Source organism: Bombus vancouverensis, chromosome 15 (assembly GCF_051014615.1).
Source record: "Bombus vancouverensis nearcticus chromosome 15, iyBomVanc1_principal, whole genome shotgun sequence".
NCBI classification, from domain to species: domain Eukaryota; kingdom Metazoa; phylum Arthropoda; class Insecta; order Hymenoptera; family Apidae; genus Bombus; species Bombus vancouverensis.
The window spans coordinates 10,100,699-10,122,129 of record NC_134925.1 but is presented as its reverse complement, the minus strand read 5'-3'; the positions used below and the strand labels follow the sequence as shown (position 1 = coordinate 10,122,129).

Genomic DNA, 21,431 nt, shown 5'->3' with positions numbered 1-21,431 from the left:
TTTAAGAATGTACGAAGGACACTCGGCTAAATCACGAAAATACTGTTTACGGGGTCAAGGCCGCCCATTTAATATGCATCTCGTTCATTTATAATAACTGCAAATTGTAACCTTTTGCACGCAGTAAAGTTTCTCGAAGCAAGTATCGCGTCGGTCGTAGTCAGTACGAGGCTAAGCTATCTAAACATTGGCTCGTTAAAAAATGAATATTACTGGTCGTAAAACGGCTGAACGTTCTCGTCGAAACGTAGTTTTCATCCTGGTGAATTGTAATTTTTACGTGATCGTAACGTCTTGCGCGAGAACTAGGAGGAAAAAGGATTTAACGAGATTGTCCGAGAAATTGTTCGATATATCGGATTGTCGTGAAGTTTCGTAGCCAAATTTCGGCAACATTCGAAGGTATTTACAAAAGTCGATGTATCGTTCAAAAATATATGCACCTTTTCTGCCGATAAGCTTTAGTTATTTTTTGAACAGGCTCGTGGTCTCTTCTCGTCGAAACGCTTTCCAAGCAACGTAATACGATTTTCGACGCTTCCTTCGCTCTCGATTAATCGATGACACAGTAGAGCTGTTCGGTTTTGGCGTTGAAATTTCTAACAGGCTACGATCTTTCATGCAATTTACTCGGAGGTTGCGTTATCGTTACGCGTTAATCGACGCTGCACGTGCAAAACGAGAACACGTTTGGGATTATAATCATGATTACAACTCGCTTGCACCGTATAATAATGCTATCGCCCTGGTTACCAATTGCTCCATTAATTATAGCGTTCGGTAACGGTGTTTCGAGTGTGCACTCGGTGAAATTCCGAAACGAAACAAGATTTTTATTATCAGCGTGAAATGAAAAATGTGAACGATCGTGTTGCTTGTGTTCTCGTGTTGTCAGACCGGTGTGAACAGTACGTGCGAATTGTAACATGTAATTGGAAATTACTATCGATCGTTAATTTCGTTTATCTGCGAAGATGAGTACTCTCGTACGTCTAACGAAGGAATTAATCAGATATATCTAGCGATAAGCTTGACGAGTTGATACGCTTGACGCGATTACGAAACTGTGGCGTGCGAGGATTCTTTTCCATTTGCTCGATCTACGCGACATTTCGACGCAAACCATACGCGCAAGTGAATCGACAGATTAACTGATTGTTATTCATAACGATGATACCGTTACGTTATTCATAACGTTGATCGGGATATTTATAGGGAAAAATATCGTCGCTATTATACGTAACTTGCGTCCATGGAAGTTGGCAATTTCCATTTATAACATTCATCTATAGTGGCTATCGTCATAATTTCTAAATGTTCGATCATTAAAAAAATAAGGAAAACGTTTTAGTCCATTCTGTCCATTGAATTTTACAACTCGCGTTTATAGCATTCGCCTATAGTGACCGTCATTAATTTCTAAATGTTTGTTCATTAAGTGAATAATGAAAATACTTTATTGCTATCTTCGGTAAGCTTTGAAAGCACCGTTTACAATCAACTTATACCGCAACGTTATATTTACTACAAGATTGATAGCCTATTTACACGGATGAGGAGGCACAATTTACGTAGCATTTTTATATAAATAAGATAAAAGTTAATCCGAAGAAAAATTCAACCGGTCGAGATTAAGTTGAAAATGCGTACAACTGTACCGGTAAAGAACAACGGATTTCGATATAGCATCGTACGTATTGTATTTCGATCGCATCGGCATTTCCGAAATTGGATATGTCAATTCTTTTGGAAGCATTACCTCGATTCGTAAATCGAATATTTTTGCGATACGTTCTAAAAAAGAAAAGTATTTGTTCGATTTACAGCAACGTACAGCGACGAGCGCATAAACGAGAAAAGTGTTAATAAGTGGAAAAATTCGACGTAATTTAGTTTGTAATTATCGTTGCGTCGAATAAAAATTTGAACGTGCTCGAAAAATGTATTTTTACATGCCACGTTATAGGAAAAAAATAACCAAATTTTCTATAATACAGCGAAATTTCCGAGCAACTATCGCCACTGCACGAACAAAATTTTCTCGTTCGTGCGAATACGTATCGGTTCAGAACGCTGGTTAAATTCTGGCGAAAAATAAAGACAGTTTCGAGCCTATTTTGCTCGATGTTTGCGATAAAAGAAAGATGTCCTACATATTACACGCAGGATATCCATATATGCGCATGTAATTGTCCCACTTTACAGAAATACGGCATAAGCTTTAAGACATAAGACAGAAGAGAGTAGGAAACTACGAGTAGACAATTATGGGGATAATGGGACGTATCTCCGCCCTATAGTGTCATCTCGTAATGTCTGCTTTTTAACGGGATAGTCGTTTTTGAAGAAGCACGTAAAATGGTAGAGCAGGGCTTCTTCAAGCGGGTTATTAACCCCATTTTCTTTCTCCATAGTCAACTCGCTCCTTATTACACTAAATTGCCACTCGTACACGACGTCGAAGTTTCGCTTTTCGTTTCTTATAGCGTGATCGTACAATTGGCCAATAGTAGAAGTTTACAAGCTTCAGAGACCGAGACTCTTAATTCGAGCTACGGTAGTCGACGAAAGCAAGCTTAGATACGAACGGTAAGAAAAGCGGTGTAGTCTTACGGAGGAAAATTTTGTCGTTTAATTGCAAGTTTAAGGTCGCATGAAATTTTCAACTTTATTAGCGACCATAACGCGAATAGTCAACGTGACAGACGTTCGACCTATAGTAGGTGGCAAAAACCAATATATATCGTCGAGGAAAACTAGAACTTCTTTTTCTTCCTTTTCTGTAGCGTGTTTAGCGAATTTGGTAGGTCATGCACCGAAACAAGATCGTATCTGACAAGAGCAGTGAGTAGATACGGTGGTCGAAATTTCCATCGTCGTCAAAACGGAATAATTAGATAATATTTGATGTGTACCATCTGCAGATCTAAATATTGGGGCTTCGGTAATAGTAGTAATATCTTCAGTGTATAGCGTGTATTACTGGCCCCACAACGATGCTATGAGGTATGCCTGCTTCAATAAGTTCAAAAGTTCAATAAGTTGTATGTGTATCATCTGCAGATCTAAATAGATAATATTTTATCAAAAAATATAGTGGCTCGATGAGAACTTCGACCACTGTATGGTATATGATACATATACTTGGGAATAGATAGCTATCGGCAACATGGTGTAAAATATCTAACACAAAAGTTATACTAACACGCGCATATAGGCAAGTAAATTGCTTAGCTAACTATAAACTTTCTTTCGCTTTGCTATTCTATTTTAAAGCACTCGCATAAGTAGACTACGGTCTCTTTTGCATTTATTTAAAAAAAGGTGGGAATGTGACATATCGTGCTTTCTACCCTGGGGTGGTATTCAATTGATTTAAAAGGCTGACGTAGGTGCCTGCATGCGTGTGCAGCGCGTATAACCCCTGCTGCAGTTAGATCAATTAGCGACCCTACTTAACACTTTACTTTACGACCTACCTATATCGTTTCCACCTGGTGCACATTTAGTTGAACGTGCTCTATTCAGAAAACCTTGGCCTACATACAGCGAGTTCGTATATCGTAATCGTTCAATGACCAGAAAGCATTAGAAATCCTTTGAAATGATCAACGATGCGTACGAATGGCTTGCAAAAGTCTTTGTAAAAATATTAGGCTAGGCTGATTGAAAATGCCCGTGGAAGCTAGTCTGACTGGCACGGAAAGATACCACCGTGTCATGGCTTTGCCGAAGGTCGGGCCATTCCGTATATTCGAATCTTTCATCTATTTCATCCATTTTACCAAATATTTCTTCTTTCCGTTTGTTTATTTCGCGGATATTTCTACGGCATAAACTACCGGTTTTACAAGTGTTTACGACATCCACCGGTTTCGTTCGAAATATGACAATTAATCCAAGGTATCGGGGGGACGATCGATCGAACAGAATTTTTTCTTCATGCAGAATTGCGACGAGCGTGGCGAACGATCGTTGAAACTATTTGCAGTTATACGATTACGTTAACCATCGTAGTTTTCTACCCTAAGTTTGTGTTTGAAGCGAATTGCACGAAAGATCGCGAAACATCTGCTCCGAGTCTGAATCACCAACAATGTAAAACAATGTATAATATACGCGAAATCGAGTATCTACGAGTACAACAACAATACGAATCTGAGAATTGTTGGAAATATCGATCGAAAGAAACGACGAATGTAGATTAAAAAATACCTAATTTTCTTACACGAAACTGATAAGATTACCATTCTTGTGTATCAAACAATGTTTCAAACGAGATAATAATTGCTAAACTTTTTGACCATTGCCAAATGATTTTTCAGGTTTATACAAGTTTTGTAAATTAGTCGAGTTGAATTATTACGTCGGGAGGATTTGTAAAACGAGCGACCGAGGTGAAGTGCGAAGAACGAGAATAGTTAGAGATGCTCTAGGTACAAGAATATCTTCGGATCTCTTGCTTACGGTATCGGTTCGTGCAATCGAGTGGGCACTTGTCAGGGATGGAAGGTCCTCTCGATAAAATATATGCGAAAGAACGAGCCTTAAGCACAACACGAAGGCCCAACGGTCCATAAATTACAAAGCGTTCGAGCTTGGTCCCTTAACAAGAAAGAATCTTCTTTTTATGCTTTCCACGCTAAATTCCGTGTTAATTAAAGCGGTGAGGAAGCGGTGGCTACATCTACGTAATATGGTGTCTTTTAACCCATTAAGAAGCAAAGTTGCGTTAAAACGATATTTCATTTATAATTACTTCGTAGCTAATTTACACTGAATTCGTACGCGTTAAATTCTATTAAATTCTCATTACGTTACTTCTATTGTATTATAATTTTATATTTTTTCGCTACTATCTCTTTTTCCATATACATCCGGATAGATAGAATTTGAAGAAATTTTTGGAAATCGAGGTGTTTTTTTATATCACTGCAATGAATTATTCCTTTTCAAATTACAGAAATTCTATCGCTAAAAATCGCATACATTTCTTGCGCTTTGTCAAAACAATAAGTTGCTTCGTGTACCTTTTCTTTTTAATAATCTCGCGTTTTCCCCACATTTGCGCAATTATTTCATTGCTCGATGCTTAATGGAATATCATTGGACGCAGCGTTGATCGACGTCAGATCGCTTTTAAGCTTACAGGTTTCGTGAATGGATGTGGTTATGCTTGTTATATGTATATCTTTCGGTCAAAACACTCGATAAAAAGCGTGAATGATTATTGATTATCGAAGGATAATTAAATTGAATTTCATTAGGCTAAAATTGATGCGTCACTAATATCGCAATTACAGAATTTATCGATCGATCGGTTGAATCGTTTTAACTTGATAAGATTTCAATAAGACTCGGCTGTATCGGGAATAAATCGATCTCGATGAAATCTAGCGGTCTCCAGAGCCTATTTCCCGTATATTTGATGTCGATTTCTTCGATATCGTAATTCAAACCGCCGTTATCGGAGACAGACATTGATATTCAGTCAAAATAAATAATTTATGTCCGTTTAGAATTAGAACGTGGATCGTTTAACTCGCGAATTATTGGCCGGACACTGATCTCCCTTTCATAAATGAAAAGAACGCTCGGTACTTTAATATAATCTGAATTTTCTCAATTAAATTTATTTGCATCGTTGACCGTCCATATTATTCGCCTACCTTTCAACGAAACGTCGATCGTAAAGCTACACGGCCCTAAAAGAATTTATCTTTTTCTGTACTTAACTAGACAATTTCCTGTTCCCGTGACTTCTCCAATTGTTACACGAAATTAAAACTCGATTAAAATGCCATAACGGTATCTCTCTTTTTCAGAGGGATAATCTTAACGATAAATTACATGGGAAATAACTGCGCTGCTGAATAATTTTCGTTGCGAATATAATTGTACCTTAAACGATATTTCACGTGATCAGCCATAATCATAATATGCACGGAATATTGACTCGAACCTTATCAGTTTTCCAGAGGTTCTTAGTTAGATCGTCGAAGATTGCAGTGAAAAACGCGACGGCCGCGACACGTGAACTTAAAGTCGGTCGAATTTTTCTTCCACTTATTCTCCTCTTTATACGATCACCATCGACACCATGTATCGCAATCTATAAAATGAAACAGAGTCGCGAAACAAAGTTGAAAATCGATAGATCGAAATTAGATAAAACGTGTATTTATATCCGTGTAACACGTACATAGCTATATGTATCCAAGGTTCCCTGGGGCAAATCCGTCGCATCATTTTCCAGACGCATGGCTCCCACTTTCACTTGAACCGAGAATTGAATTTCATCATCGATCGCTCGTTATCGTCACGTGTTCTCAGATCGTAGCTTGCGCGTTGCTCGCGTTTGCTTATGATCGTGTGTTGCTTCGATGCATTTTTTAGCGGATCTAGAGAGCGGTCCGAGATAATCCTGAGAATCGTTGGCTACCGTCGCTATCGGAACGCGATTGACCAGAAAATAATCGAGGCAAGCGAGTTGGTGGGAGAACCGCGCGCGGAACTTAATAGAGGTAAGTCGAGCAGTGGACAATTGGCATCGTGGATAGGCAGCTCGTACACCCGACTGTTATGGCCTACTGTTCTAAAATTAGCTTAGAAATGAAATTTCAATGGAAAACAATGTCGAAGCGGAAAGAGACCTAGCGGATCCTGCTGATGGGGAAAGCTAGCTAGGGTCAAACAGGTGCGATCGTTCTCACGATTAAATTGCTTCTTCCGTTCGGTTTCATCGATGTCGTAGATCATGCTTCCTATTTTTTCTAATATACGTCATCGTTCGTCAAGATTCTGTCGTTTATTTTTCATCAAACTGTCTTTACGTTCAAATTGTAGAGAGCTCCAGCTGGAGCTATTGGCTTGGCAACTAAGTGGTTGCGAATCTTGTCGATACCACCTAATGACAAAATCCGCAATCATTTAGTTAGCAACCCAATAGATATATAAATCAAGATTCTGAGAATTTCAATTTGCTCGTGTATTTCAACTTTTAAGAGTCTCCCTTTAGTTACATTAATCATCCGGCAGTTCTCTCTTAATGTTCGCTCGAGATGTCTTAGACGAATGTATTGGAATAATAATTTGTTTCTCACTAATCCATACCGCGTAACTTGTCGTTATATTAATTGTTTTAACCGTGTGCTAGATTATTCCATCTCTTTACAGTCAGAAGATAGATCTATTTGGTAAAGCTTAGTCTCTTTAAAACACTCGTTGGAACGTATACTTAAATTTATTTTTATATTTATATTTATATCTTCAACCTATACACATATGTTAATTGTAACCTTCTCCTACTTTCTTATCTTATACACCAAAGGGTTTATTATTATTTTCCATCTAAATAAATACGTATATAAATAAATAAATAATTAAGTTCCATAATTAAGTAACTTTATTCTCTGTCGCGATACGATGGATTTTTTACGACAATAAGGCACGATATTGTTTCATTTAAAAGAAACAATGAATTAACTTACACCATTCTAATGCTCAACAACCACATAAAATATAATATCGTGATACGATTAAATCGATAAATTGCATTTATACTATTAATAAGCTCTTTATCTTCGGATTTAAATATTGACTTGTGCCAGTGATTATGAAAGTCGTATATTGTTTTTCTCTCGAGATATATACAGTTTTGCGTTTGGCGAGTCTTACGTGAACTGAATTCTTTTTAACGACTCAACCACCAACTCGATCCAACGATTCAATTTCCACCATCTTGCGGACATTGTCTCAGCTTGTAACGTAAACAGACGTAGCACAAAGTATAAGCGATAGACTCGTTTCTTGACTTAGCTCGCTTTCATGATCATCGACGCGATTGTAAGTCAAACGGAGAAGTAGTATATACATCAAACGGTGAAATATGTTAGCGCTGCATTTAGTAAGTGATTTAAATTTGTAGTCTGTTGCAAAAAGGTAATAGGTACAGCCTCTGATTATTAATTAATACACTTTGTTCTTTTGTATTATTCTTTGTATTATTGTTGTCGTTAATAATACAATTGTTAATTCGTACACTTTGGTCAGGCTCAAATATTATTACCAGAAATCGAACAAAGTGTAGCTATTACCAAGGACAAACAGATGGAATAGAAATAATCTAAAATAAAATACCAAATGAGCGAGCCCCAAACCATAATATGATTAACAATTGTCCAATATGATGTATCAAGGGCTATTTGGACAGTCACGACTATGTCTAATATAGTAGCTACAACATTTCCTAGTAACGTGTGATCAGGTAGTACATAGCCCTTTGGTGATACTCCATCCTTATACGTTCCATATGGAACTGAAAATAATACACAGCTAGCAAAAAATCCATGTATAGCACTCCAGCAAAATTCCTTTTTATTAAAAAGTAAATTTTGTAATCCGGGTGCATAAAGTTTTGGGCACATTAAACTATTTTTATCATTAACATCTTGATCAAATATACCGACTGCCATTGCAGGTAATGACGTATAAAAGAGGTTGTAGACAGAAATATACATAGGATCAAATACAGTCTGTGCACTAAATCCACAGAAAAAGGCAAACCAGATGTGACATAACGTAAACGCAAAATTCTTCTAAAAAAAATATCTAAGAAATTTGCTCATTCTATAGTATGACCATTTCCCATGAACGAGAAGTAATCTTTCCAAAAATCTAAACTGTCCCATGGAATAGTCGGATGCTAGTACAGCTTGTAATCCCTCTTGCCCACTGATGCCAACACCTATGTGAGCTGTTTCTATCATTGAAACATCGTTTGCTCCATCGCCAATTGTCAGAGTCACAGCATTTTTATTTTTCTTTATTAATTCGACTACCAATACGTAATAAAATAATTAGAGTAACGAGTAAGGTTTTCGTCGTGGTATTGCTCGGGAAGATCGATTAACTGTGCGACACTGACGAGAATCGCGTGCTTAGAACGTCGAAGTAGATCGAGAACAGAACTTTATGCGACAGAAAGACGTCGAGGTTAATTGGTAGTTTTCAGAGACTCGGAAAAGTCGTGTATCGAGCTTGTTCATATCGAGAGCTCACCGGACTCGCAAAGTTCATGAATACAAGACGAAGAATTCCATCGAAGGAGTTGCTAAAGCCGATTGAAATCGAGTTTGCGTTACAAATATGATTTCAAAGGTTTCCGACGCGTGTCTCCCACAGTTTCTACGTTTTCAAAGCATTTCTATGGTATTGCGTAAGGTCGTAAATCATAACGGTCTAAGCTCAAGGTACGTTATTTCCATCCTTATAATTTTCCTTGTTCTTTTTATCGATGCGAGCGTGCAGTTTCCGAGCAGCTGTGCATTACGAGCGGAACGCAAATTTTTGGCCAAAACGGATTCGCTACGTAGGAATATCGTATCTTCTTCTAAATTAATTTACGCGCCGAAGAACGATACTTTGAGAACGAAAAGCGAGAGTAACGCGGTACGACTGGTTTAAAATTCTTTAAAATATCGTCCCTGGAATGTAAGATAAAGAGTGTACCCAGTTGGAAAGTTTTGCACATCGTTAACAACTTTGTGAGAAGAACACACCCAGCTGGTGTTTTATACACACTTCGATCAAACGCTTTTCAAATCAGCATGAATAAGAAAAACACGGAACATTTTGTTTTCCAGCGAAAACTCCGTTGCTACTGGCCGACTGAACACAGAGTCGTCGCGCGATAAAAAGTCGCGTTATATTCTTCAACTTTAGTACACTCGAAAATGCTCGAGTTTGCTCGGCTTTGGACGGTTGTTCACGCGAACGATATTCGTGTCGTAAGCGTGTACGTGTGCATCGTGTGACGAGGAAACGGTGCCAAGGTACAAAACTGTCGCATAGTGCGTATGCATAGCGCTACGTATTTCTACTAACACACATACGTCTGTGTCTATCTACGTATTTCCACCACCGATATTCTTACGATACGTTAATATATTATAAGCAGACGATAGAGAATTGTATTTTAAAGGAATTGATTTGAAACATTTACACAGCTTGAAAACTTAATGGCATCGATCTACACGGGACGTGCAGAGTCTAGACGAATGCTTTTTCATAACATTATTCTCGTTATTACGGAAAAGGGACACATATACAAAAATAGCATGCTCGATCGATGCCACTCGTTGACGATTCTCCTTTCCACCGCATAATTTCATCGACCCTTGTAACGTATTGCTTGTAACAATTTCGTATTATTCGTCCCTGAATCTATCGTACGATATCTTAATTAAATTTACGACAGTTGGGGAACGCCTATTATACTTTCTCTTTTTCTTTCCTTTCATATAATAAGTATACCGCATTCGACTATAGTGTTTTGTAGCAGTGGAGTAGGCAAATGTAAATCGTAGGCGAGGCGGAAAACTTTGAGTCGCCTATAAGTAGTAATCATTTGAATTTCTTCCATGGAAAAGTTGCAAAGCTATGTTTACGTTTATTACGCTACTTATATAGTTTTCGTAGAAATAACCGTGCAAGTTACTTTATATTCGACACGTTAACCTTATTTCCCAGCTGGTCGACACGAACCAATTGGATGTTGTAAAACGTGCGTAACTGGTTTACACGCGACTAACGCCAAGGGAAACGGTAGAATCTCGCAGAAAAAGAGATAATACTTTCCTCGAGATGTACATGGCTCGCGAAAGCACTTATTCGAACGCTTATAGAAATGTTTACATATACGGTATGTGCGTCATATACGACGTCATATACAACAAAAAGTATTAATGGCACTGCAGAATCGCGGTGGCTACAAAAAGTATTTGCGGTGATTGCAACGGCGCCAACTACGAAATAGAATATGAAAGGAGCAACTCACGCCACATGTAAATTCGTAATATCATCAATGTTATCAAATATAGCCGGCGAAGCTATTAGCTTGTCCGAAAAGTGTCTTTCTTTTACAGGCACGTCTTTTACAACGACATAAAACCTAATAAACATAAACCTAAACATAAACCTAATAAACATAAACCTAATAAACATAAACCTAATAAACATAAAAAAACATAAAACCTAATTCGTCAAACGCTGTAATCTTTATCTCGATGGAACAAAATGGATCAATTCGATAAAATAATATAAAACGAAAAATGTCGTGCATCCACTATTTCCTTATAAAACGAAAGAAACTTTTCGGACGACCTAATACTGTCGCAAGAATAAATACGTGTGCGTGAAAGCGAATGGACGAGTCTTTAAACATCCATTAAAATAATTTTCAAAGCAGAATACATTTCCTTTGATATCTTTCAACGCTTTGTACGCAAAGTATTTCCCGCTGTAACTTTTTAACTGTGGAAAATAAAAAAAGAAGCCAATGCCTCAGGTAGAAGTCGTCAAGTTCGATAACACCTGTCCGAACATGAGAACGCTTGATTAAGGAACTCACCACTACATTGTCTTATCGTTCTGAAATGTTAGCCCGTCCGTACCGTTCAAGCGTCTGAAGATTTCAAGTCGATGGCTTCGCCGGAAACAGCTTCGACACTTCGTCCGCCCCACCCTCTACGTATATAATATACGCGTATAAAATCGGTTAATACGTTTCCAATGAACGTCTCCTAACTACTATGTACATTTTCAAACGGATTGCAAACTGATTTCAAACTTTCGCGACACTCGATCACGAGAGCTGTGTCTCGTTATAGAATTCGTGAAATTTCAAGATGTTTCACATACGACGTAAATAACGCATACGTGAAAGTTTTCTATAGCCTAGCGTTCGTACACTTTCGTCATTCGCTGTACCAAGATGAGAATACGGATTGAATATACATATATATATCAAACTGAATTTGCGAAGAACAGGAATTTTTAGGGATGGAGGTCGAGCATAGATCAGCCAGTGATCCGAGTTCCCAGTCCTTTAACGGCATCAACGCATATGGTCCTGGTACACGCGATATTTCCTACGCGAACACGTTAGGCCGACGTTAATACACCGCGATGTTCCGTGACTCTGTTGTCCATCGTTTAATATTCACGTGCTTGTGACACGTCGACGTCGACGCCGAGTCCAACACCGATGCTGTCGCCGTCGTCGTGTCGAGTACGCGTTTTATACGTCCATCCGTTCAAACTGGCCAATAAATAAATTATTATTCGCCGATGCGAACAAGCGCTTTTAACGTCGCTTTTTCGATTCTCGCGATAAAGAATCCACCGCGTTGTCGCTGGACTTTGGTAAATAATTGACGAGCTTCCATGAAAAAGAAAGGGCCTATAGATCAGTGGCGAACGTATGCACATGTATATGGCTACAAAAAGTATCGTTCTTTTAGTTTTCAGTCTTTTCATCGTGTTCTACATTTCGTTTTCATGGTACCAAATTTTGTAGCTGTATAAGAGCGGTATCAAATAATACGAGCTTTAATATATTACACATTGACCTAATTAATCAGGTCGTAAATGCTACAATAGATACAATGACGTGCAAATACCTTTTGCAGCCGCTGTCTCGAGTACACGTTCTCTGGTCGAATAGTTACATTACTTTTTATGAAATTCGTATTTACCTTGAAAGTATGAAAACACCTTTGTGGAGTTTAAGCTTTGCGTAGATCTTATCATTTTATGAGAACTAGCAGTGTACCGACTCGGTTCTCAACAAGAGAAAGAAGATTACGGAGTATTCGGTTATTTTAAGATTCATCTCTCAAGAAAGTTCGGAGAAAACAGATGTCTAAGGTACGGTGTAAATATTAATCTTCTACCACAAAGTTGAAATTTAACTCGAACAACATCGATATCTCTGCTATGGACTAACTGACTCGATCGAACCTTCGTTTCCACTGAATTCGCGTTAAATCCTTTAAACGATTCGAGCTTCTCAACAACACGCCGAGAAAGTTCGGCAGCCAGGAACGAAAGTCCTTCTCACACTGACTTCCGAGAGATTTAGAATAATGAAAAAACTTTGACAAATTTTTTTGTCAGGCTTTTTGAATGCAGCTCGACCCAACTTCGAAAAGGACTGAAAGCCGTCCTGTTTTTGTTTGACCCGAGTTAGCCGAGGGAAATAGGTTGTCCAACGGAGTAATTATTCGACAAACTTGCAACTCTCCCTAAAGAGGATTATTCCAGCCTTCTGTGAAACAAAGAAGGCCGTTTTTTTCAACCTGCTTTCCGTATTTCTCGAAAGGATGGAACCATTTCGAACGGTTAAATTGGAGAAATTAAAGAAGCAATCGTCTTATTGTTCACAATCTTCTGGTTAGGAAGACGTAACAAATGGTTAGTTAGAATGGTTTAGCACGCAGCGTATACGAATCGGGCCACGGGGCCAAGGTTGAACGTTGATTGTTACTAACGTTGCTGGCAACACCCTGATGGCTGGTCAGTGGCAATTCCGAGAAAGCTGGCGCGACTTAGCGTCGCGATATTCCGAAACCGAAAGCAATTCTATACCGCGTTGCTCGTAAGAATCAGCTCATAGGAATAGCATGTATATCTCCGCAAAGATTAACCACGAAATAGTAATAATTAGCAGCTACATCTACTACGTTTCTTGTGAACTCGCCAGCCTATCGATCTAAAGGACCTTAAAGGCATAGCGATAATATATTTTACCGCTTGATATACAGGACGCTCCACATATCAACTGGCAAACTTTGCCAACATGTTCGGGGGCAGAGTAACAGCAAAAATTATTACATACACCATGGGTGTGTATCCATGATCATTTTGAGCAATTTGTGTAAATAAATCAAAACAAACATAAATAAAAATAAGTGAAAGAGAATAATGAAATAAACGATTAACGTTAAAAGCCGAGTAACTTGAGTGCATCTGACTATTTCTGGTGGTATACTGTTCTTTCCATATCTCGAAAACGAACACGAATCGACCTATGGTGCATGCAACAATTTTTGCTCGAAATGGCCTTCGAAACATGTTGGCAACGCTTGCCAATCGAGATGTGGAACACCCTGTATACAGGGTGGGGCAGATAAAGTGTTATACGGGCTCCGTATTCTCTCCAAAGCCATTGCTGATATCAACTAGAAATTTTCCGGTGTTAAATGCTACAGAGGGCTGAGCATTTTAGGGTGTAAGATATCGTAGGGGTGTTTCTTAAGGGTGCAAAGCATGCTAATCCCATATTTTCCTGAATAGAATGGCATATTAATTTTTTGATGTTCGAACAGACGTTATCAAAGCTAACAAGGTTTTAGCTATGGCATTCTTTTTCATTTTGCTTAGCCGAGGAGTTGTAGCGGGAAATACTTTACGCGAGCCATTCCCATGAATGTGTCGAAAGATATCAGAAGGAATGTATTCTGCTCTGGAAATTATTTTCCATGTAAGTCACCTGGTCTACCACAAATTGATTCTCTTTTATGGGGTTACGTAAAGGAAAAGACGCCCGCAACGGCACCAACTACGAAAGACGATATGAAAAGAAGAATTCACGCTGCGTGTAAATCCATAACTACAGCAACGTTATCGAATGTTCGCGAAACTATTACCACAGGAATAAATACGCGTTTGGAAGCAAGCTTTTTCAACATCCAATAAAATGATTTTCAATGCAGAATACGTTTCTTTTGATATTTTCCGACACTTTCATGGAGCTCCCCTTGCGTAAGGTATTTTCTGCTTAACCGTGTAAAGTAAAAAAGCGATGCTTTAGATAAAAATCGTTAGGTTTGATAACACCTGTCCGAATATCGGAAAATTTATCATCCAATCAAAAAGAAAAAAAAAGTGGGGTTGATGTCTTTTCTACTCTTAATAAACTCAGCCTACAATACTTTGCAGCCTAAAATCTTAACACCTCTGCACCTTTTTGCATCTGCAAATTTCAAGTTGATGAATTTTTGATTCAAGCTTGTGAACTTATCTACCCCACACTGTATACATACGTTATATTATATTATATTAGGTTGTTCCAAAAGTTTCTATTGTTTTACACGGAGATAATAGATGCACGGTGTTTTTTGTTTTATATTATTTTATGAATTATGTATGATCCATTTTGTAAAACATAATGTAAAATAAAATATGTCGTGCATCTATTATTTCCTTATAAAGCGAAAGAAACTTTTGGAAACAGCTAATATTATATATTATGTTATCTCTCTATATGTTTGAAAAATCTTTTTTCGGCTTCTAATTAAAAAATTAAGAAACCCAAGAATAACAAGTTCATCGAGTAACAAAATATTTGTCTAAAGTTTGACACTTGTAAACGTCAATTTTATTATATTGACTTTGTAAAGTCAATTCAATGGTGTTATGACATATACACTGTACTACGGTGATTCTAAGGAATAAAACCATTGCAATTTGATTTCTCGTAGTTAAAATACATCGCCTAAAGAAACAAGATAACAAGCAAGTGTCTTCGTTGACACAAAAGTTTCTAAAATCACCGAATCGAAAACGACCAACTTCCACCCTGTAATTATTATTTTTCCCTATTCTTGTACATAAGTAGCTGTTATACTCGATTAACGAGAATGACGTTATATCGTGCGAGCAATTAATCTACGCTTGGTGAAGACTTGTTAAACCTGCAAGCGGCGAAGTTTCTTAAAGATGTTACACCTCGACGTTTTACATTTATTCTAGATGACAGTTGCCAGCGGTGGACGTTAAAGTGATACACGAGCCACCGAAAGGATCCTTTGCTCGCGAAAGCGAACGAGAAGTGGTAAGCAGGAAGATGAGAGTCCGTGAGAGTTGAAGTAAAAACCTGCACAACGAATAGCAACAGCCTGCCTCGTCCATTGCGACCAGCCACATATCTCACGTTAAGGTAAGCTTCTATAGGGTGTCTGACGAGTCGCGAACGTGTTTAAATAGTTAACAACTTCTTCTATCGTTAATATCTTTTACTCAGTTTCTTCTTTTATTTATCTATTTGGGGTCTCATTCGCCTCTGAGGATTATTGGCAATTACTAGTTCGCGTACAATTGTGTTTCAGAGATTTATAGAATAATATTATATTACAATATATTATATCGTAGTAGTACGTCATACAGTTTGGTCATAAATATGTAGAATATTTAAATTGTATTAGTTTTTACATTTATATACTTGTAACTCATATGTAACTTATATATTTGCATAATAATTGTCATACTTGTAACACGTGTCAGTTGTAGCGAGTGCGGCTAAATTAATTGGGAAAGGTGCGCGTCTTTTAGAAACTGCAGCAGTCGTTTCATTTCTTCCTTTTCATATAGGATCGTGTTGAGGTTGCTTGGAAAGTTGAATTTTGATATTTTGCATATTCGATTAGTAGGTGTTTTACAGCGATTTTTGCAGATGTTATTACACTACCAGGGTTCTTCTTTATTTTATTATTTTTCTTTACGATTCATCGACGCTATGTACGAAACACCACATCTCTTAGACGTCGTTCATTTTCCGTTTCATAAAGGGGAGCTCTTTCCACGAGGTGTTCCATTACGGCAGTTAATTTATCGGCTGTATCGCTCTAATTTCTGCAGGAACTTATGCCACAGTTGTGGGATCGTTCGAGGCTTATTCGCATACACTGTTCCTTCCGGGAAAGCTCGTAAAAACGAAATTGGGAGCCGTGAAATCTGCAGACGTTGACGGTCGATCAATTGCAGTTTTACGCGAAATTATTCTTTCTGCAAACATCTCCGACCATTCTTTCGTCCCTAAGACGTTCGAAGTAAAATGAAAGATAAAAATTCGAGGAGCGCAGCAGGATTAATTGTAAAATGGATCAAACGTTCCTCCGTCTGCTCGAGCTATGAACGTGATTTTTAATTCATCCTACAGAGCATCGATTCAAATGGAAACGCCTAGGAGCCTGCCATAGCAATTTTTAACGAATTTACAATCATAAAGTGTAATAGAAAAGTTGCAGTAACTTAATTAGCAGGGATAAAGGCGCGATTACTCGACGAATAGCTTCGTAACTAATCTCAGTAGCCAGTTAATCGTACGTGACGCGAGAAGCGTAAGAAAGTTAACTTCTTTTCTATCGGCTCGTTCCTTACTTTCCAAACTCGATGTGAAAGTTTCTGGCCAGACCGGCCTAGACCGGGCAATAAGACGGCCAAGTTACACAAGAAGCTACACCTGTGGTCGGGTCAGTTTCGTATCACAGGATACAATCGATCGACGGTCGATTTGATTCGACGACCATTTTTATGATATTGCGCGTGTCGATGGAATTGATCGGCGACGACGACGGTGATCGCCTGTTGGTGTGAAAATTGTCCGTTTCGTCGTTTCCGCTAGGAAACCAGGCAGCTCGTAGATAAGTAGCGGAAGTCATGGAAGGAAGTTCGACGTCTCGAACGAACGCCTTGATTATGCGAAAAGTCAATGGATAGGTCCGTGGTGGTCGTAGAGTTATGCACTGCGAACGTGTTGATCTGTTAACTGGGTCATCCCTTAAGCAAAGGCTCCTATATTTCATCGAATTAAAAGGTAATAAAGACAAATCGATTTCCTTGAACCCATTAAGAAGAGACAGAGAAATATGTGGAACATGATATTAGCGCACGGCAAGAAATGCGAAGGTCTGAAAATTTGGAAATTCGTGAGATCGAAAGTTCGAGAGTTTGAAAATTCGAAGATTCGAAGATTTGGAAATTTGAAAATGAAATGCCGCGTTAACAGAACGTTGAGTCTTAATAGCTCGAGTCAGTCTTAGTTCTTATAAATGCAGATCGTAAGAAGAAAATTTGATATGTAAATCTTCGTTGTCTGTCTGATTTTGATCTTATTTTATACTTCAATTTTATTTTTCATTTTATTATATTTTAATATGACATAGTGGAAGGCGAGAAGAACTTCTCGCATAGGTTCAAACGTGTAATTCTTTTCAAAAATGCTCGATAAATCGATGAAACTTTATAACAAACGTACAATTGTCAATAGGAGGAACGTTTTTGTATTACGACGAGGTTTCAATACTTTTTAAAAGACGTAAAGACAATTTTCTAATAGCATGAAATTGTTTGGCCGTTGAAATGTTCCGAATTAAAAAAGAAAAAGAAATAGAAAATGTGACTTTTTCGTGTTCTCGAATTTTAGCCTTCCAGCGTAAATACGTAATAAAAAAATTTATTTACGAAAGAAACGAAGCGACGCGAGGTGCGACGAGACGGAAGAAACCCAAATAGAGAAAATATTATCTCGACGAAATTAGCAATCCGAATGGCCAGTTAACATGTTCTCCTCGATTAAAAAGTTAATAGAAATTCCAGCAATCTTTCTCTCGAGGCGGAGCGAAAGTTCGTCGTGTTAATAAACGATGTCGTGACGAAACTGACCGCGTCGCGAGGTACAAATGAACGCGTTTATCGCGTAAAAAATTCAAGAAATAACTGGTTTAGTGGTTCACGGTGAAATTGCCGCGACCCCCTTTCGAGAAGCTGAAATCTCGTCCTTAACCTAGCTAGTTAATTCAGCACCTTCACCTTTGCGTGATGTTATCGACTTCCTTGTAGCTGGCAAAATATAGGAGATTCCGTGTTTAAGTGGATCGGGGAAAAAGTGGTCGTCGATAAAGTGTATCGTCAAGTTCCCGCAGGCTGCTTTTCGAACAGGAGTTTGGCGCGCCGTAAAGATCCGAATATCTTCCCTACAGACTTGGCGCGCAACGTGTGTGGATATATTTCTACGATAGGCGAAAGCTATTTGTGACGTTATCGGCGACGTTGTAACAACAAACGGTGCTGACAGAGGAAAAGAAGCAAACCGTGATATGTTTATCGCGTTGTTACAGTCTTTTCGTTGAATCAGAATCGCTCGAGACTTTCGATATTTCACGCTTTGGTAAAATCGAGAGGCGCGAGCGTATTCAAATAACGAAGTATTTAATTACCGCAGATTTAGCGAACCGGTTAACGTTGCCACGAACTACGATTCGTTAAAAGTGAGGAAAATGCCAGTTTTCTACGGTTTTTGGTTTATAGCTGTGATAAATCTTCAGTTTTGTTCGTCTTTCGATGCCTGTTGCTTGCTCGTGCAACAACCGATTTCAACGAGATTTTCAGCCTGTATATGACTGACATAAATGTACAAAGTGCACTTTTTAAACTTTCATCGTAGAATCGGATAAAGAAACGGTTATAAAAAGTATGCTTGCATTATTTTCTTCGCGATTCCGACCAGCTGCAATTTTTTCACAAATTGTTTTCCACGTCATCCGGCGAACCAATCCTTTCTAACTTTAAAAAGAAAAAAAATCAAGTCCTTCGGTCGAATTCAAAAAAGAAAACAGTCATTCCGTTTCAGAGAGCTGCGGCAATACTCGCGTTCCGAACTGCACGCGCGTACGAACTCTTTTCATTGTCTTTAAATGTACATTTCCCGAAGTGGATCCGCACGGAGTTTTGCTCTCTCTCTCTTGCACCACGTACGTGCCATATCGTAGCGTGCGTGTTGCATTCGAAGAAGTAGAATTTCCGCGCGCGATTCTAATTTCGTATTAAAAAATCGTCGAACCAACGATGAAGCGCACATTCTGCGATTTGTACACGTAGAAACACGAAGAGGTAAAGTATTTTTACATCTCCTCGGGAAATGTTGAGGGAGCTCGAGGAGACGCGTTATTTGCGCGCAGCCTCGTTAGGGAAGCAAAAAAAAAAAAACACACAGTCTGCGAAAGAGGAGAGAATGTTCTCGTTCGTCTCGTCTTTGAATATCACGCAGTTCGCCGTTCCGTAATTACAGGAATTGAACGAAAGCTTTCGTAGAAATTGCGTTACTCAAAATATTACGCGACCGTCCCAGATCGGGCGACGAGCCGGAAAGGTGTGGGAGTTTCGCTGGCGTCTTCGTGTCTGTTGTGCTAGATACTGTCTCTCGGTAATTTCCGAAGGAGCATCCTTCTGCTTCTAGATCCTTTCGCGGGAACGTTATTGATCCGCGCTCTGCACACGACTACGTACGAACAAAGGAAGAATCTCGCCGAGGGTCGAAGTAATTGGTCACGATGATTCGCGAACTTAACGACCGGCGTCGCCGCCAAATGTTTCAATCTAAATCGAGGACGTCGCGCCTCGTTCGAATCGAATCAGAATCGTTCGATGCTATGGTTACGTACATCGGATACATATTTGGACGAACCGACGCTCGCACGAACTCGATACGTCGATCCAATGAAACATGTATATGTAGATTTTTCCTAGTAGACCACGCATTTCGTATGCAAATTCGTGTTTTCATAAACGCAAATGAGAAAGTGGGAGTCTCGCAAAGACTCGCTTCGCCCATCGCGAATACTCTTCCCCTCTATTCTCTACGTTTTACATATTTTATGCGAATCTCCGCGTTTTACGCGAATCCCGTGTACGTTTCTTCAAGTTTCCCAACAAATGCGTACGAACTCGCGCTTTATTTACGAGCGTAAGCGCAGTGTCGCGCTCGTTCATTCGTCGGAACGCCAATTCGTCCGAGCGCCACGGTGAACGTGGTCCAGTACGAAGAACGAAGAGGACAGCGAGACGAGGCGACACGCGATATACGCCTCCGTCAGAAAGATAAGCGTTTAATCGGTAAAATTGCGAGGAAAGGCAGGAGGCGCGTGCCTGTTGCGGTCCGCGCGCGCGTATTTGTGCAAAGGGGGAAAGTCGGTGGAGAAAATTCCGTGGCGGGTTTCGTGGCGGGTTTCCTGGCCAAAAAAGGAGGCTATCGGGTTGGAAAAAGTATCCTGCAAAGGGTAAAGAAAAAGAAGAAGAAAAATAAGAAGGATCGGTAAAGAAGAGAGAGGGGAAGATAGAGGGAGGGAGGTGCAGCGTGGAAAGGAGCCGCGGACTCGGAATGGGACGGGCTAAGCCACGTGACATACTCTATAGCGTTTCGTGCCGCAACGCCCCGTATTGATCGAACGAACATCAGCTGTATGGTTGGTAGCGTTTACTCGTACCTACCGCCTGCCGGTCTGACTAGCACTGGCCACGACCACTCGTACCATCGACTCGCGGCTGCGTCTGCTCTTTTCTCTCCTATTCCCTTGTCGAATCTTCCGTTTCCATCTTCCATGCAAGTCGTAGATTCAGTTGAAATTGGGATTTCTTCGTGTTTTTCTTTGAGAAATATAAGGTGGTATGGCGTTACGTTCCCGATGAGTACGTTGTTAACTTACGCGTATGCTAGTTCTTACGATTTCGTAGAACATCGTTGGCGAGGTATTTCTGACGATACGACGACGTATCGAGGATTTTCTCGATGAGGAATCGACGTCGATCTCGCGATAACGAGGCAACGGAGGAGAAGCAGGATATTCATAGCGGAGAAAAAGCGCATGGTTAACATGCAGCCATGTATGGATGATCCGACAGCTTTGTCCGTAAGTGGGTTGCTATGCCTGCAACTGCTACGAGCTTCTAGCAGGGAAATCGTAAGCTAAGATACATCTGCACGAGGTCGCACCACTTTTTCGCGTAACGGATTATTATATTCTACGTAAAAC

At 39.3% G+C, this 21,431-nt stretch overlaps 1 protein-coding gene across 16 annotated transcripts in view; it reads left to right on the top strand.

Annotated features, from left to right (window-relative positions):
* pHCl-1 (pH-sensitive chloride channel 1) overlaps positions 1-21,431 on the top strand; it is a 92,818-nt gene that overhangs the window by 22,109 nt on the left and 49,278 nt on the right. For all 16 annotated transcript variants that reach the window (XM_033349899.2, XM_033349895.2, XM_033349896.2 and 13 more), the window contains exon 2: positions 15,595-15,781. The gene's annotated coding sequence lies outside the window, so the exon portion shown is untranslated. The remainder of the gene's footprint in view (positions 1-15,594; positions 15,782-21,431) is intronic.